This window comes from Astatotilapia calliptera, chromosome 17 (genome assembly GCF_900246225.1).
Source record: "Astatotilapia calliptera chromosome 17, fAstCal1.2, whole genome shotgun sequence".
Lineage (NCBI taxonomy): Eukaryota > Metazoa > Chordata > Actinopteri > Cichliformes > Cichlidae > Astatotilapia > Astatotilapia calliptera.
In genome coordinates this window covers 31781331-31801393 of record NC_039318.1, presented here as the reverse complement: position 1 = coordinate 31801393, position 20063 = coordinate 31781331, and the positions used below count along the sequence as shown (strand labels likewise).

Genomic DNA, 20063 nt, shown 5'->3' with positions numbered 1-20063 from the left:
TGTTAGCATTTGCTGTCAATAGACCAGTCTGTTCTTGTGTACGTATGCTTCCAATTCTGGCTTTGGAGGGAGAAAGGGGTAATCCATAAATCTAAAGGTGAGGCATCAAAATGGGAGCCTACACATTCATGGATGACCTCACAGTGGTTGTGTCCATCTTTCATATACAGTCTATACAGTCTGTAATCTATTTTAGCTGCATACTGTAGGTTTAACCAGGAATCCTGTTGCGCCAGGGCGTTCTGCTCCTTCTGAAAAGTTTTCAGACATTTTATCAGAGCACAGTATTAAGAGGTCTGTTTGTGTTAATGTCTCTTTTTTGTCTTAATTTGTTTCTCCAACTTTAATTGTGTTTACTCTTTCAACCATTGTTTCCACTGTTTTACAACCAAAGCATGAGAAACACCAAATTTTCATACAAAACTCATCAATATCTTCGTATTTCTTCCAACACTGAAAGAGACAGATATGAGTCACTCCTCTACTTTGCATCCCAAAAGGCCCTCATTTCACCGTACACAACTTCCTATGCACTGTACTGCATGTTTGTTTTTGTACAGTCTTGTGTATCATAACTCCTTGTTTGAATTAGAGTCATCTAACACGGTTCCCACTGGGAAACATCAAGTAATAAATGCCATTCCCGGCATGCTTGTTTGAGTAATTTACGCTCAAACGAATGTCGCTCCTCGTCTCCAGGTGGTCCTTTCTGCCATGTCTCTGTGTACAAGCCGACAGTGCTTTTGATGGCTCCACCTGAGAGATTTGCCCAAATGTGTCTGCTTTTTCCCCAAAGTGGTTTCCAGAGTTTCCGCTCTGGGGTTGTTTACCAGTAAATGTTTTTGTGATTCCCCAAAGCAACACGAGAGTCAGTGTTTTCTATTTCCCTTTTATTATTTTTTTCTTCCGTTTTTGTTTCAAGGAACACAGCATTTGTTATTTAGCCCCAACCCCTCCCTTTACTCTCACAAAAATGGCTGGATAGGCTGTCAGTAAACAAAGTCTAGCTCCCATTAACCTCTGATTCCCTCTGAGAATCCACAAACAAGTCGAGTGCCAAACGACCTCAAACAAACTGTACATGCGCACGCACATCCATGCACGCACACAGACACACATTTTCTTCATGTCCTGAAGAATAATATGGAAATATTCGTCCTTCTCCCTTCCCATGCTTAGCCCCGGTGCTCTTGCCGTCTGTTTTGCCTAATTGCTTTAACACTAGCCCGGCATGCTAATTGCACTGGGCCCCCTGTCACCACATCATTTACATGGCCTGCTTGATTTGAAATTTAATCTGCTTGAAGGGTTTGTGTTTCATGCTCACTTTAAATCCTAATACTCTGTGGGATCTAAAGCAGTTTTCATTATTGAGACTGTAAAATAAAAGGTTGTGTATTTGTTTGCACCAAGATGATTTTTTTATTATTTTTTTTAAATCAGAAACTTTTAATATCTGGTCACAACTTGGACTTTCTGATTTTCAGGTAGTTTCGGTTGTAAAACTTGTTCTGTTACAAAATAAAACTTTATTATGCCACTTTAGTTTTACTTGGTGATGAAATCAAAGAGGAAAATTGATGAGACGATGGGCAGCGCCGTGTCTGGATGCTGGGCAGAGGAAACTTGTGGATGAGATGGGAGCGCATGGTGTGTTGGCTGGCCATTTTTTTTTTTATACTGCAGATGGCCTTTTTGATGTGGAGCTGAAAGAGAGTTAGACAGAAAGAAACAGAGAGGATTTATACAGTGTAGTGAGCTCACATAGTGCAATTCAATCAAAGGCCAAAAGCTATTTCAATTTCTTAGAGGTTAGGCCCATCCCATTTCTGTGCTAGCACAGTGTTTCCTCCACTCGTCTTCCAGCCAGCCATAGCTTTTGTGTTGGAGCTGGACTGTACAAGGACACCTTTTCAGTGCCTCTCAGTTTTATCTTTGTCTACAGAATCAAGGCACAATGAAGCCACTTTTGTTGTTAGCTACCGTGCAGCTTCAGGTTACAGCTTCTTGAAAATAGAGTCCAGTCAATATACATAATGTGATCAAAAAGTTAAAGCTTGCTTCTCTGGGTTAGCTCAGGAACTAAGAAGGCAGCACCCTGGGTTCAACCATGAGACCCTTCCTGTCCATCTTTCCTGTCCCCTCTTCACTGATAATGATCAAATAAAAAAATAATATAACAATCACTACAGTGTCTTGCTATTTGTTATTGTAATCAATAGAGACATCAATTCTGGATTGAAAGTTTTCTCTCACTTTAAGGTTTAAGGTCTAAGGTCACTCCTCATCTTCTCTGATGGTTTTTTCCACTAGTTTTCCATTTGGGTCAGTGTCACATGAGGTGATACCTAGACCCTACAGAGGTTGCACATGTAGTCCAACGTCTCCAGGATGTCTCCAGGAGGGCCCATGAGTATGTCTTTGCCAGAAGATTTGCTGTGTCTCCCAGCACAGTCTCAAGAGCATGGAGGAGACTCCAGGAGACAGGCGGCTACCCTAGGAGAGCTGAACAGGGCAGTAGAAGGCCCTTAACTCATCAACAGGACCAGAATTTGCTCCTTTGTACAAGGAGGAGCAGGATGAACACTGCCAGAGCTACAAAATGACCTCCAGTAGATCACTGGTGTAAATGTCTCTGACCAAACAATCAGAAACGGACTTCATGAGGATGGCCTTAGCGCCCTGTGTGTCCGATGTCCTCTAGTGGGCTCTGTCATCACTGGCTGGCACAGTGGAAATCAATTGCCATTGTAACATTCTCAGGCAGTACCGCTGCAGCTTTTAGCTCAGCTGTAGTCAACCCTGTACCTGCACCTCTGATGCACACTGGAGGTCTTCCAATGTGTCAATTGTCTATTTACTTTATTTTGGAAAAATGGATGGTGGGTGAAAATTGTGTTGGCATGGCATTGTGTGCTGGCTTATTATTACACACAGGCCCACACAGTTCACTTTGTTGTCCCCCTGATATTGGCAGTCTCACATGACATAACATTGACACCACTCAAACTAAAAGTCACAGAGCGCTGCTCTGCTGTACCTCAAAATTCAGCAGTCATCGCCAGCCAGTGGCCTGTAGGGTGTGTCGAGGCAGCTGACCAGAGGTGCACGAGAAGATGTGCGCATCTTGAATGTGGCCACTTGTGTTTGCATTCTTATCATTCATATCTCTTAAGCAGATAAAGTTACTACAAGTTACAACAAGCGAGCTCTGCCTGCTTCTCTAAATATTCAAGAATACGCACCTTTCCACAGGCATTATTAGCCTGACTCGGAGAGCTTTTATAGGGGTAATTTTCAGAGATCTGGCCCGTGCTTCCAACTGTCACCTCTTTTTTTTTTTTAAGGTGAACGTGACCATGTTGACCTCTTTGAGAACTTTTGAACTCTCAAGAAGACTTAACAAAAGCAGAAAGTTCAGTATAATCCTAATTACCCTCTGCGAGGAAAGCAGGCTACTGAACATTCATACAAAAACACTTTGGGGCTCGCAGGGAGGGTTATTTATGTGAAGTCGGAACTGGATTGTGGTATTGTGCTCGTTTTTTTTCTTTTTTTCTTTTTGAGAAATTAAAGTTTTTTTTTCCTTCTTATTTTTTTCTTCTCTCCATACAAGTTCAACCAAACAGAGAGAATACAGTCAATATTAAGTCAATTATAAATATTTATAATCTACACATTTTAAAAATCCTGTCAATCACAAAGATGTGGGGGATAAGCTCACAGCAGCTGGTTGGTCCGGATGTGATTTGCATGCCACAGAAAGCCTCAGCTTGCTATCCCTGTTTTGTTTTTGACTTTGCATGCCTGCTTGTTCTCAGTGCAGATTAAATATAGAAGTTTTGTTCTCGTTGAGGATAGATGTTTTTTTTTTTCTCTCCCTCTTTTCTCTTCACTCACACACGCATGCTGGCACACACAAAACACAGAGGCAGTATTGACGCGTGATGCTGATGGCGATTCATTATTGAAAAGGAAATCGTCTCAATATGACTGGAGTTTGTTATGGGAAGCTTTGTTCTCGTCATCTATATTGCAGGGCATCTTTGTCAGTCAGCACTGTGAGATCTTTTTCTTCTCTCTGTGTTTGTGTGCGTAGCAGAGAAAAAGCTTTCCATCCTCTGTAGTGTTTGTCAGTGTTACTGTCCTAATAACTAACTGCCTTTTTTTTTTTTTTCAAGTCGATAAAAAACTTAGATACAGTACTATTCAGTTTAGCCTAGCAGTTGGTCTCTGACATGGTTTCTGAATAAAGCAACGCTGGGTCTCATTCGCCACTGGAGCTGGAGGTTTTTTTCTGCTCTTCTGCTATGATCTTATTTTTCTTCCCTTTATTCCCAGGAATAATTAGACTGGCTGGCCATGGTTATTTCTGTGATCTAATGCATCCGGCCATAGAAACTTGCAATAACTGGCAGTCAGCCAGTGTGAATTTTCTGATCACGTTGTGTGGATATCTATTTGACCACAGGCTGATATTGCAAATAAAATCATCATGTCCCTGCTGTTGATGTATACAAACTGTAAAAAACAGAAAATTACATTTAATTTACATGTCTGCCAAATTAGGATCCTAGAAAGAAAAAAAATTACATAGAGAAAGGGCTGCATGCTGTATAAACTAGTTTGGTTTAATTGTGTGATTTTGGTGTACTTTATAATGCATTTACAGTCACTGAAAGCTAAATACAATGTAGTGAATGGAAAATGGCCTTTTCACACTAAATACTGAGTTTCTATGAGCCCACTATACTCTTTACAAGATCCCAGGATAACTCCTCTAGTCTTCCATGGAGACAAAAAAAGCCCATCTTCATTCTAATATATTAATAACATGCCCAGATTCATGGATTTTCTTTCACTCTGTGACATTTTTACCTAAGGCCTCAGTCACATAAACCTAGTGGGCGTACATGAACGGTCGACCAGTTTTAATGAAAGCTTTGCAGGTATAACAAACAAGAATATTGATCTTGTGAGCTTCACTTAGTCACGAGGTCCCAAATAAAATTCTTACAGATTTAATTCACACAAACTGTGTTTTTAACTGGCACTTTCTCATTCCAGTTCAGTAGGTAGGCTTTATAGTTCCACAGGTTCAACTCTCAGGTAAGTTTCTTTTGGATTCCAAGGCTGTTACTCACAGTTCAGCCCTCTGTGTTTTCATATTTTTAAACACAGGTTTTTTATACTGATTTGACTTATGGACCAGTTGACTCTGCTCACAGGTTTTCTATTCTGAGTCAAGAATGGCAGTAAGCACACCAAAAGAAGGTATCTACGATTAAGAGGATAGGTAAGTAGACGATAGGTGATCTGAAATAAAATCTAAGTAAAACCGTGGTAACAGAAGTGGCCTGAGTGACACTGATTCAGTAGTACAACGATTTGGCAAAGAATGACGAGGAGAGGTACAGAAGAGAGTAATGGAGGGCAAATGTGCCAAATGAATGCCAGGTGGCCACGCCCACTTCTTGACGGAGGTAAGCAGGATTAACCGACAGACATAGAGTGGCAGCAATGAAAATGAAGCCAATGAAGAGAGCTGCAGTACCTCTATGGCTGCTTGAAGCTGGTCCAAAAGTGAGTCTATTCCAGATTTAGCTGCGAATATAACATGTCTACAGCTTTTTTGATCTCTGATCTCTGTCACTAATTAATGACACAGGTCACTGTAGCCACTCACTGGCTGCTAGGCCTCATTGCTGCAAATTTTACCAATTGGTTGCGGTTTTGATACCTTTTTGGAGCATTTTTAGCAGCTTTTTTTGAACTTTTTATAGTGTTTTGTGTTACAGCCCATCCAGAATGTCTGTGCCTCAGTTTTGGGTGAGGGTTTAACATTGTTCTAGCCTGTTACATGATACTAATTAGCAAGTATTTGTGCCTTTGGATTGCACCTGTGGAGATAACCAAGCTCACTAGTTTTAGATGATGACTTAAGACTTCACACTCCGGTAAATATGGTCACTTACGGCTCTAGACAAAATGATGTAAGCGAAAAAGCTAACGCTTGCCATCTCCATCTTTTATATATAGTCTTAATGTTGTATGGAAAATAACACACATCTGCATAATTTTAGTTTACACAAATGTAATGTTTGGACATCGTGGCACTTTAAGATGCATGTTCAGGTGTGCCAAATTACTGAAGTGTTATTAAAAGGGAAATTTCACCTACTTATTTTTGCACCAGTTTATATATTAACATGCTGCAGACTGCTCTCTACCTAGTGCGTGTAATATGAGGCCTCAAACAATACAAATAACAGGAGCACCTAAGGTCTAAGATCTGACTCATATTGTAGAAACACCATTTAAATACATGTTTCAAATACTGTATACTGTTACTCAGTGATACAACCTCCGGTACGTGTAATCACATATGTACAGATCATCACACTAACAGTTTGAGCGGTATCTAGCCTTGTGTATAGGTAGGCATATATTTTAGTCACAGCAGATACAAATGCGAATGCAGTGGGTGTTGACTGTTTGACTCTTTTGACACTCGATATGTGCAGTACTGTGTGTGGCAGCCATATTTATTTTAGTATGCACACTTCGAATGGCTACGGCTGCAAGTTTAACAGTGTATGATGATGGAGTAGTGGCATTCTAATGCATATGACAGTACATTAATTGAGTCCTTGGAATTAGCATACCAGTGACATATGCGGCAGAAGTGCCTAGACAAGGCTCACTGGACATGTCTGGCTCTGTTGCAACATTTTATAGCCCGCATTTGAATGCAGTTCCCACTTAAAATGCTCAGAAAATATTGCATCATCTTCATGTCAAAGAAAAACACAGTCTGAAAACTTAACAAGCATCACATAATTTTATGTAATTTGTCAAACAATCTCCCAAAGTCACATTTATGCTCTCATCAGCAAGCTTGTGATTGTCACTTTAGCTTAGCATCCACTTGATTTCATAATTTATGCAGAAGGGATGTGACTCTGCGTCGGTGTGTTACATGTGAGTGCAGATGTGTGTGTGTGTGTGTGTGTGTGTATACACTTCTGTGGGTGGGTGAACTGGCAAAGTGTCCCCTCATAAGAGTGCTTGTTGTGTGGCATTCTCTCTTGATTTCATGCTTTGCTGATGGAAAATTAGGCCCTTGCGTATCTCTGCATGAAAAGGAGGTGTAGGAGGAGGAGGAGTACTGATGGTTGCTTTTATCGCCTCAGGACACTCTCCCCGACAACAAGAAAAATAGAGCGATGAGGAGGGAGGGAGGCTGTGTCATTGGCTGCTAATGCACTCCTAAACAAGACGATGAGACACATGGAATCCCCAACGCGACACCAAGGAGCTTCTAAAAAGAAAAAACTCATATCTTTCACACTCACTCTTCCCCCATCTTTTTCCCCTCTTCCTATTGTTTAAAAGTTATGAGTCTGGCCTTCTGAAATATTTTTAATGTACTCTGCCTTTTTGTTGTGGTTGTCAATTGTATGTAGAAGTGTCGTAGCGTTCATTTGCATTTTTTTCTCTTGTTTTATTTTCTCTTATTTTTTTTTGCCTGTCTGTTGCCCAACGAAGCTCTGAGGATAAAGTGCTTAAAGGACTGCAGGCACTTCACTTGAGTTGTTTGGTTGTTCAAAGATACGCCACAGTACACCGCTAGTTGAAATGCAGCTCAGCCCACTGTCAGACGTGTGAGGAGCATTTTAAGGCAAACTGAAGAAAAAAAAAAAGAAGAAGCTCTAATCCTGCTATGTTACGTAAGTGGAATAAGAGCTTCATATATTGTAGAGTGCTTGTGTTCCTTGTGTCACAAAGATCAAACATGGCGCAAATGACTGTAAAGCTTCTCTTTGATATTCAAAGCAAAAATCAAAAAAAGTAAAAAGTTTTGAGGCGCATTCTCTATCGATATTTGGCTCAACTGTTTTTTCACAAAGAAAAACAATAATAGTTTGACTGGGTGATGCAGTCCGGTTCAGTTTGTTTGTGTTATTATAGCACTCAACTGGATTTTTATTTGTGAAATTTTCTGAAAATTGTTGCCTCAGAAAAACCAAAAGCAAGGTTTGCGTGCGGATTCAACATCTCTTTGGAGCATGGCATTAATTGGGGGCAGGCCACAAAGTCAAGCTCAGCAGCAGTCCCAGCAGATCAGCCATTCTCAGTGCCAGCCCACATCAGTGGATGGCTTAGCCGATAACTCCCTCTATGCATCCAGTTGGCAGATCTCACATAAGGAGCACTGTTTAGCTGTTTTAGTCTGCCCTCAGCTGCTGTGCAGCTGCAGGCCACTTTGCAACCCAGAAAGGGATCTAACTGTTGTTCTTTTGGCTACTTTAGTGACGCTTGCTGATTTTATTTTATTTTATTTTATTATATAAAAAGACCACAATAAAAACTCATTTTTATACTTACTTCCCTTTAGTGTTTGAGCAGGGCTTCTGCGTCATCTGACACCAACTTCCTCATGACTGTTGCTGTCACAGAAGAATTTCTTACACGTGGATTTAATTCTCTTCAGTGTATGATTATGTGTTTTTATGTGTGCACTCGAATTATATCACTTATGTTATGGGCACACTTTACAAAGTCACAGTGAAATAAAGAAGGTTTGGGTTAGTTTTAGGTAAACAGTGTTTTTGGTTAGGCTAGTATTCAGAAATATTCATTTTCTCTGTCATTTAAAACCCTTTTTGTGTGTGTGTGCACTGATGTGCATGTGTTTAAGAAACAGGGAAGCTTTACCAGTCTGTTGCCCTTCAACCGGGCCTCTGCTATTATATAACAATGAGGGTTTTTCCGAACATGCGATCCAGCCTGAACAAACTATATGAATCCTTTGCTGTGGTATTTAATTGTTTTGGGATCCCACTGGCCTTCTGTGCTTTTGCTATGAGCTGTACTTTGGATACAATATCAGCGTGTCCCACAGGTCATTATCTCTATTGAACTCCGCAGGAAGGTTATTGATGACTTATTGATTTTTTAATGATTTCTTCTTCTTTTTTTTTTTTAAATCCAGAAATCCTTCACTAGTATGCTGTAACAGGGGCAGCTAATTCTGTCTGCTGTGGCTCATTCATGTGCTTTCAGTGTGCTTTTGGATGTTTTTAAGTCACAGCTGTTAGGAAACCACTACAAGACCTTTCTTAAGGTTCAAGTCAAAACGGTGGAGCTTTAGAAAGATTCCTGTGAGGTTCTGCATTCCCAAGTTCTTCCCTGCTGAAAGGAAAAACTTGTTTACTCATGTAAACAAGCGAAAACACAGGGAGGAAAAAGCAGAGTGTAAAAGGGAGCAAAACTGACCGTAACACCTGGGGCCACTCAGCACAGTGACGCACACACGAGAAGACTGTGGGGCCTGGCAAAGAGCAGCCACATCTGGACCAGTTTGCCATCAGGGAGGGGCTGACTGCTTTTATTGGACTGCGCTTGACTTGATGTGGTGTGCGACTTTGGGTTGGGAAGACGAGCTGGACACACGGGCAAGGCTGACGAAAGCAGCTATTCTCTGCTTCTCAGCCTGCAAGGAGAGAAAAAAAAAAGAATACAAGAAACGTCAGAAGGAAAATGTGGAGCAAGAGAAAGATGATATAGATAGATAGATGAGGAATTTATCAATAGGTCTGCACCTCTTTTTTCCCCCATCTCACTCCTCAATTCTATAATTGAAGTTAGAGCAAGTTTAGGATCCTAGATTAGCAATCTCAAGTGTTCGGTCAAGCCCTGAGCTTTCCCATCTGCAGCAATCACTGACACTCTAATATTCTATTTCCACAAAGTAATCACTGAGGAAGTTAGGGGAATCTAACTCATTCCAACTGAACTGAGTCCACAGATAAATCAATATTCACAGACAGAGTCTAATATTTGGTGTGGGATAAGACTGTTTTGTATGATCGCATAATCAAATCGTGCAGAAAAGGACCTTTTGAGATGGAGGGAAAAGACATTTGAACCTCAAAGGCACAGTCCACCACTGTGAGCCAAAACTTAATTACAATGACCTTACAACAGGGCAATAGCCTAAAGCTATGCATTCAGTCTAACACGCAGTCCCTTCCAACAGTGCACAATACACCCCCTGCTGCCATCAGACCTGATAAATGAGTTCCTTTCCTTGATTGCTGCATCAGAACCAAGACTGCGAAATAGGCGGAGAGGAGAAAGAAAGAGGAAAGAAACTAAGAGAAGGAGATCGAGGAGAAAGTGAATACGACGTGCAGAGCAGTGATAATAAAATGGAAGGTAAAATGGATTGTATTAATTAATGTAAAAGCGGATGTAATATCTACAGTATTTTTTTTGTTCAATGCTGGAAGGGGCGCTTGCAGCACTTCAACAACTAGTGTTAGCACATACTGTGTAAGAATGGAAGGTTAAATGTGCTGCAGCTGTGGTTCATGAGGCATTTCTTAAAAGGTTCTGTGATTCAATCCCCAGCTCCTGCAGTCCACATGCTGAACTACTCTCTCGCAAGATACTGAACCTCCAAAATTACTCTTGATGTATCATTCATAGAGTAAAGCCCTGTCAGAATGGATAAATGTAGCTCCTAGTGGAAGCATTCTTTAAATCGAATCCATTTCCTTATAAATCTTTTTTTATGTATTAGTTTGCATTTTTAAAGTTAAGGGTGTCTGTGAGGCCATTGGAAGTGGGCTAAGAAACTGTCTATATGGTCCAACTTTGACATTTTAGTCACAATTAAGATTTTACTGTAAAAAACATCTACAGAGTACCTTTGTAGAAACATTGCCCATTTTTAGAGACACTAAAATATCACCAATCACATTTTAATTAAAAAAAGAAATGCTGATATAACTCAAATAATGTTTAGTTTTCATGTTTTTTCACTGCACGAGTTGTATGACTACAGGTTTTGCAACACTGAAGCTTTATTGAGAGAATAATCCAGAGCTTCTCAATTTAGAATCACCAGTTAACCTCACATGCATGTCTTTGGTTTCTGGGGGGAAGCTGAACCAGGAACCTTCTTGCTGTGAGGTGGTAGTGCACCACCACACTGTTGCATCACCCCCAAAAGAAAGAAAATATCCACCGAGTGACAGTTCTCTGATGCAAGAACACAATGCTCAGGTGGCTTCATGCTGACAGGAAGGCAATAGTATCTCAAATACCACTTCTTACAAGCAAGATATGCAGAAGAGCATCTCTGAATGCACAACATGACACACAAACCTTGAAACAGACAGCATGGTTTACAGTAGCAGAAGAGCACGATGACCACATCTTTCACACCAAAGCTCAATCATCTCAAACTGGTTCAAACGCTTGTCTTTTCTGGTGACTCTACAGTCAGCAGATCTCAGTCCAACTGAGCGCCTTTGGAATATGATGGAAAGGGAGATTCACATCACAGATGTGGAACTAAACAAATCTACAGCAATGTGTGATGCTATCATGCCAGTATGGACCTGAACCTCTGAGGAATGTTTCCATCACCTTGTTGAATCTGTGACATGAAGAATTAAAGCAGATCTGAAGGCCAAAGGTACCTAACGTGTGTCTGCTGCCACAAAGTTGAAACTGTTCTCTGCTGTGTGCCATCTTTAGTATTACGGTATGTTATTCCCCTTCTCGCAGTTTCTGATCATTTCTATTTTTTAAGTGCAACATATCTCATAATACCTCTGCTTTTACCCACACATTGAAATATCCCCTGACATGCAATCAATTGGTCCACGAGTTGCCCTTCTTAGTCAAAATTCTCTTCCCTTTAGATGAGAGGATGGGTAATCATATGATCATGTCAAGATATTTCACAGAATGGTGATTCGTATATGTTTTGACGCTTCATTCGTGGCGCTAGAGCTCTCACCAAGCTCTCCTCATCCACCCTGCTGTCTTCTGTTTACCAGATAAGTTGCACCTTGAACATTTCTAGTGCATCCATTTACTCGTATGCTCAGTTTCTGTGGAGGAGGAAAGCAGCAGATTACATTTAAAACTAAGATTGTCCATAATATAAAATAGTCAGATTGGCCTTCCTGCTATAACTTCTTCAGTTTTTAACCACAGGATAATTTACTGGCTTCGAGCGTCAATCCTGCACGCGTGCACTCACACCTTCATAGATTCCTAATGTCTACAATTTGCATTCCATACTCTCCCCATCACTCTCTATTTCTAAGAGTCACTGGCTGCCACGAGTTGAACTTGGTTTTTGATTAAGTGTTTGCAGGTAGTGCCTCGGGCCCCGTCTCTCATAGATAAGAAGTGGTAATCACAGTGTGTGTGTGTTATTGTGTGTTGTCTGGAGGAATTTGTTGGCTGCATGCTGAGGGACCAAGAAACAGTTTAAAATTCAAGAATTTAATTTTGCCATCTTTTCCCAGCTGAAAATGAAGCATCATTAAGTCCCTGTCCCCGCTCTTTATTTCCGTGAACGAGGTTTTAAACGAGTCCCTTTTTCTCTTATGTCGATTGCACGCCGTTTTTTTTCCTAATGACAAAACAAATCAGGATTTAGCACAAGCACTTAATCTCAAATTATCGTCTCTATTCAAGATCAAAACAGCTGATGAGAAGATTATTTTTGTGTACCCCCCCCTCCTCGCACCACCACAGCTTGAAGAGGATCTCTCTTTCTAGAAACCCTCTTTCAGGAAGTGTTCCCATGTTTGACAGCATGCCAGTCTTAACAAAGGGGAAATGCTGAGTTCCCTTTAATAGATCTATATTCATTTTCAAATGAGTTGATTAGCCAGCACAATGTCATTGGATTCAGGGGCCCATTACACATTTATGATGGTAAATTACTGAACATTTACAATCCAAATGAAATTTCATGAGGAGGGGATATTGAAAAAATGAAGGGAGAGAGACGCTTTGCGTTCATCCCCGTAGCCTTGCCTCATTGCATCTCTCTTCCTCTCCATCCCACTCTTTCTCTCTCTCTTTCCCTTTTGCCTTTCCCGCCTCACTCTGTGTTTCTTTTTTTTTTTCCTTCTGTCTTTTACACACTCTCTCTCCACTCTTGTCTGTTTCTCCCTCTCACATATCACATCAGTGCCCCCTGTGGTCCAACTGGGCATCGCATAAGGCTCTGGACCCGCTCGCACAGCCCCTGTCACTTATATTTATGGATATGTGTTGTTTTCATGCCGCAGTTCAGGTAATACAGACTTGTTTACAGGTACAAGTAAGTATCCAGTCATACTTGTTTTTACTTTAAACGCAGGCAGATATAGAATTGTTCTCTTTATTTGCCCTCTCTGTCTTTCAGTGTAGTGCTACATGTAGGTTCAAACGTCCTATAGATCCCTGAGCAAACACCTCTCCTGTCCAATCAGCGCTTGGGACTTTGCAGCCCTGCCACTGCATCCGCATCAATATTTTATTTTGGCAAATTTGCGGTGACATGCATTAGTACAATTAGGGGCAAGTTTTTACTTGAATTCCCATCTTCTACAAGGGGAGAGGGTGCGATGAAGGGGAGCTGAACTCGCTTACTCCTGCTCGTTTCCTTGGTCTCTCTACCCCGCTCTCCCTCTCTCTCTCTCCACCACGGCTGGCTCGTTCCTCTGCTCTCCACCTCTAAATAATTCATCATCCAATCAATCATTTTCTCTTTGTTTTGGGCCCCAGTGCCTGAGATGAAACGGCCCGCTGCCAAAGCTGCTTTGCCTCATCTGAGGCCTGGAAAACATGATCTGCTGCTGAGATTACAACACACACACACACACACACACACACACACACACACACACACACACACACACACACACACACACACACACACACACACACGCACCCAAAAGCACCTAGCACTGAAGTGCTGGTACCACATATTCACTGTTGGGAGTCATACACATTCATACAGATACAATAGGCACACACAGCAGCTCACTTTTTTTCCCAACATTGACACAAAATGATAATAGATATCTCTGTAACTAGAACTTCATAATTGTTACGCCTTAAAACAAGAAAAGCCAGACAAAACAAAAAAGATTAGCTTTCGGTTTGAATTTGTACAGTCGCTTTAACCGCACGGCTGTCAATCAATCTACGCGTGCAAAGAAATAAATGTGGCAATTACAGCTGTGCGTCCTGTCCCTCTACCTGTATCAGTCACACTGTTCCGCAGCTATTTTAGATCCCGCCTTTCTTCTTGTTTGCTCTTTGCTTTTCGCAGCTAAATAGATCATTATTCGCGTTTAACACGGTTAAACGGCGAGCCTTTTTTGTTTTTTAATGCCACGCTATTGTAAGTGGGCTCTGTAATAGAACACAGGCTGCGTGTCTGATCTCCCAGCTGTAGCACTCGGGTTTGGTTAGCTTATCTAAAGGGCCTGTCTCCGCCTTAAAGCCTGCGCGGAGGCAGCCTTAATGGGGGGAAATGTCTTGGACAAGTGATTTGAAGATATTTTGCTTCATCCCTTTGGAGCGCTCTGCAGGTGATGCTGCGAATGTCTCCTTTGTTTGATGTCGAACAACACAGATCCACTATTGAGTGATAGCTTCAAATGCAGAAAGAGTGAGACCCTACGTGCTGCTCCCCCTTTTTGAGCTACATCAGAGCAAACTGACATCTATTATGGTAAAGAAAAGACAAGTGTTTGAAATTTTCAAGTACTCACATGGCAGAAGTGTCAGGATTTTTACAGAGTGCAGTTTCTTTTCTTTTCTTTTTTTTTTTTTTTTTGTTCATTCTCTTTTTGTTAACAAGGTGGTTTTAAGCCAAGCATGTCTATACGAACTCTGTTGGATAGAGCATGAAAGGATGCTGCTAGCCCATCATGGTAATATTTTAGCCCCCTAAAAAGTCGCCACAAGTCCCTTGAGCCCATCTAACAAGAGCAGATTAAACCCATACACTATGAGCTCAAATTCGAACAATTATATAAGCTCACTCACCGTCTAACTTTCAGCCACCAGGGCTCAAACAGTCTTGATCTTTATTTTCCAGATTTGATCACAGTTTCTACTTTACAAAGTTTTTGATTTGTTCTGTTCTTTGTTCTCATATATTATCATAGAAGAACTTGGGCTGCTTTTTTTTTTAAACTTCCGCAGGAAATTCCAAAGTCCAAAGTTTCAATTCCCTGATTTTCAATGACTTGAAACTGTGATGCGTGTCTAATTACTCCAAGCTATGTGGGATTACTTGGACCTGTAAGTATGAAATCTATAAAAACTAAGCTTTATCTTTGAACAGAAAGCAATTTCAAATACTGTTTTTAAATGATCCTTTAATTGTCCTTGTATGGGGACAATGGGTTTATTTTACAGTATGACACAATAAAATCACTATTGCTTAACAAACTATAAAACACTTCATTGAGCAGAATGAAGCATAAGGTGGAGAAAAGCCAAAATGTAATGTCCTCTGTTTCCAGACACAGGGTCTCAGGGGGTTTAATGATGAATTTCCAAATGGGTTTCTATATATATGTTTGCACTTAGCTTGAAACTGACAACTGGCATGGCTTTGTATTGTTTGGCAAAAAAAAAAAATCAAAGCAAGGATCTTTAATTTGTTAAAAACAAAAACAAAAAACCAAAACTCAACTAAACCTGTTTTTCTGGAATTTGTGGATGGAAGGTATAAAGGGGATCGTCTAGAAATAATTCTCTGTAACACCTTAAGGGAAGTTTTTAAGATTTAGCGCAAATGTTCACCGGGACTCAGGGATGATGTCATTTGATGATGATTACCAGAAGTCACAGTTACCTTACAAAAGAAGCTTTGGTCATGTCTACACTAAATATGGCAAAATATCACAGTGACTATTTAGGAATAGGTGATAAAGTAGTGAGACTTTAAGCGTAAAGGGTCAAAGGTCACTTGCAAAGCGACATTTAAAACAAACATGTTAAAACAAATCCTGGCCGTTCAGCTCCTGTAATGCAATAACAGCAAGAGAGATGGGTGTAATCTACAACCTGTTTGGGTGGCAAAAACATACATCAGTGAGATGTGTGTAGTAAACACCAATCAGCCCCAACATTAAAACCACTGACAGGTCAAATGATCATCTTGCGTCTTGTGTCGCAGTCCATTATATGGATGTTACAAACACTTTTTCAGACTAACACATGGCTGCAACCACCCCCAGCAAGATAAGGGACCATTATAGAAAATGCACGGTGATGATCTAGCCCCCAAAGTTCTTGTGCACAGCAAACCTAGGGATTTTTCCTTCTATGTTCCAGATCCAGATACAAAAGCACCCTCAAGGAGGTCCCATGTCCCTACCTCAAAGGGTTTGGGGTATTTTGGTGGAACAAGGGAAACCCACATGACATTAAGCAGTTTTTTTATGGTGTGGCAGGTCTGTGTATGCAAGGACTAATATATATCTCCTATTTTACTACATTTTTGGTTGACCACAGTGTTGCTACCTGGTTACTTCTCATGGTAATGCCAGGACGAACTGAACCCATGGTGGCAAAGAAGAAAGTGTCAAACAGTAAGGGAAACATAGTGTAAGGTTACATCTAGGGACTGTTTTTATGGAAGTTTGTTTCCACAAACAAAAACAAAGTTAGGAATCTCAAAACTTCATTAATAATAACCACAGAAATTTCAGTTAGTAAGCTGTAATTTTGAGATGTCTAACTTGAAATTTTGATTAATGGATGGCAAAAACATGTTCTCTCTCTCCCCCCCCCCCCCCCCCCCCCCCCCCCATGTTCCATATATTTTAGTTTTTGCAACACAGTTGAAACATAAAAACAAAACAAAACAATATATATATATATATATAGATATATATATATATATATATATATATATATATATATATATATATATATATATATATATTGCTAAAATAGTCTAATAGAAATAAGGCACATACAGCGAGATGATTTTAAGCAAGAAAGCCACATCTCTTTCCTCTGCCATAAGTCGATCTGGATAAAGTCTTCCATGAAATTCCGAAAATATCAATGAAAACGTGTTAATCCTGCTCTAAAAACCAGAAGAAACATTTTCCCCCTGAAGCTTGTTTTGTAGATTCCACTTATTTCACAACACATGAAATTTAATAGCCTTGTTGAAATGTGCCACGGGGGACTCAGATACACAGCGAATGCATGTCTGAAGTCTGATAAATAGCAGAGGCGGATGAAGACACATTAACTGTAAGCGTCCTGGGCACTGTAAAAAGACAAACTGCTTTATTTATCAGACTGGCAGAAACACATTATCAAGACAGACGCAGGGCTACGGGAGTAAATAAAACACAGTGGCATCATAAAAGAAACTTACAATGTGGGGTTAAAGACAGACGATATAGAGAGATGAATGAGGAGAGAGGTTTGAAAGTGGTGGGATGCAAGGAGAGTGGATGGGAAGGGGGGACAGGCAGCAAGTGTCAGGCGGAGAGTTGAAGGATCACCCAGGGCCTAGTAATCATGCCCCGTAGGGCTTTACGTCAAGCAGCTCGAGTGTGAATGAGCGATCGCACCTACCTGCCCCCTGTTTGTTCCTCTCTCACTCGCTTTTTCTCTCTCTTGCACACACGCCAAATAACACCATGTGCAGCAAGTGCAATATCTACCCACTTCACGAAATAAATTGGCCACCTACCAAAGACAGCAAGAGTCAGATTACCTCCGGTGAGAAGTCAGCTATCGCAATTATTGTTACAGAATGTGTCGAGAAACTGTTCAAATATGTCATTCCAAAACATGGCCCCAGCCCGCGTGCCCCCTGAATTGTAAGATATTTATTAACAGTTATGAATTAATTGAAGAAAATATTTGGTTCATATATGCCAGTATAATTTAGAGAGGAAAATGTGATGAGTTCTTCGTTTTTATAAGAATATCATTAACCCTCTTGTAATTAACCTCGTTCAAAAATTAACCACATGTTATTATCAAACCAAGCAAATAATTGAAGCAGCAGCTTAATTTATAATTTGACAATTTCCTGCGTCTTCTTTTTTTCCGTCCTCTTTCATGTGTTCCTTTAATGCAAAAAGAGGAAATGGAGAGACGCATTAAAAAGACTTTAATGAACGTGGTGAAAAGGAGAGGCCGAATTAGCTCGTGTTAATGGCATCCGCTGTCTGTCCTGGTAAACTGGACTGAGTGATTCCACAGAGCGCCCCCACCTCTCCCCACCCCTTACTCCATCAAGGAGAGGGAGTGTGGAGCAAGGGCTCTTACTTCTTCCAAGACACAGACAGTAGTCACCAGGGAATAGTATGGAGATCACCCCCCAAGACACACACACACACACACACAGCCAACCTTATGTATAGGTTACGTGGAACGGCTAGGTCTGGATGTCAAGGCTCAGCTGAAGAAAAGAGAGGAAAGGATGCATGGTGGATATGTGTGCAGAGAAAGGCTGCAAGATAGATGAAAAACCCTCCATGGAACAGTATTTTTAGCCAGTCCATGGAGACAACATTGTTGCCCACGTTTAATGTCCTATGTGTAGCGCTAGCTTATGTAGTGCCTTATCCATGCAGGTTAGATGCAGGCGATGACGTTCATTCGAAGCTGTCATTTGGAGTCCAACCAATACTAGACTCTTATTAGTTAGTTAGGTTGCCTTATTTCAGTTAAAGTTTTCTTGTTTAAAAAATGTTTAGTCTGAGTTTTGTCTTTACTAGTTTCAGGGTTATCGCTAACATTTTCTTATTACTGCAACGGTTATTTTTCGGGGACCAGATTTTTAAAACTTTAGAACAAGTTTTACTATACAAACATTTGACTATTGAATATTTTTTTAATTTTTATTTTTACCAAACACTATCTGTCAGTGTTTTCGGGGTTACTGGCTAGAGTGTCGCAATACCCGAAAATCTACTTGTCGGTAGCAATGCTAGTAGAATTACTTGATTCCATCTAATTTGATGTCACGGGAAAAAAATACAAATACCAGATTATTATCTCATATACTGAAACATGAATTATTTTATTAAAAAGTGACTGTAAATCACTGATATGGTAGCACAAGGTTTATTTCAAATGTTAATATTCTATTTTGCTGACAGGACACAGAGTGAAATGTTAAGATCTTTGCCTAAAAGCCTGCTAATATTATTACGAGGGATAACGTTAGTTACATTATGTCAGGTTATGCGTTTATTTTATGTTAGCAAACATTTTATTCTATGGAACATAGCTGATCTCGTAACTGCAATGCCAGCTGTCATGGAAAAACGGTAAGGTGTTTTACAGGATAACAACGCAAAGTAGCCTCCTTCCATACCTGACTCTTATTGCCTTTGTTACCCACAAGTTAGGCGGCGCTATAGTGGCAACTAAACTGGTCGACATCTTGCATGTGTAGCTTTTCCCATGGTTGTGGGCGTTTCCTTTCCTTTCTCTCGAATAACGCAAGAACAATTTTATGTGTATGCTGCCCCCTATTTCAGAAGAATCGCAGCCTCTGTACGTTTCCAGTCCACAGTATCTACTGTACTTAAAAAAATAAAATAAAATTTAAAACAATTTTGGTATTGAAAGGCATCGTAAGAATCAGTTACATTCATAGTTACTTAAGCTGATTTGATTGAACCATTTCTAAATAACTAACATTTTTCTGCATTATATTCTGTTTTGTTTTGTTTTTTAAAGTGAATATTGGAACATTTACCAGATAACACTCAGTGTGTGTCAATACTGGCAAAAATACCTCAGTGAATATATTAATTCTTTTACCCCTTACAAAAAAAAGCAAAACTCACAACTAGATATATAGAACTCTAAGCACCACAATATACTCGTCATGCACATGGACGTGCTTCAGAATGAGTTTCATTTCATTGTTTTGTTCATTTATTCCTCATGCTTTACACTATATGAAGGTAAATTTAACTACCGTATATGTGCTGTAGAGTTCGTGAATTTAACTTGGAAGTCCATTAATTGTTATCTAGCACTACATCAAAGCTTGTCTGCAGATTTATTATGAATCTGCAAAGGAATTTATAACATTTATCCAGTAAAAAAATAAGTATAAAGCAGAACAAAACCCCCTCAGTTACCTCAAAAGTGTTAAATAAAATGTTTTGGGTGCATATACTGTGTTACTCAAATATCACACAACACCATGGATGTACACTATGCTGGCTTGACCTGTACTTGCCCCCCCACTG

The 20063-nt window shown here is 40.2% G+C and overlaps 1 long non-coding RNA gene across 1 annotated transcript; it reads left to right on the top strand.

The window, feature by feature from the left end:
- Positions 1-5442: 5442 nt before the first annotated feature.
- Positions 5443-7882, top strand: LOC113009662 (uncharacterized). The gene is made up of 2 exons (XR_003270231.1): positions 5443-5583; positions 7194-7882. It is a non-coding gene; the product is annotated as an uncharacterized LOC113009662 (long non-coding RNA).
- The last annotated feature ends 12181 nt before the right edge of the window (positions 7883-20063 follow it).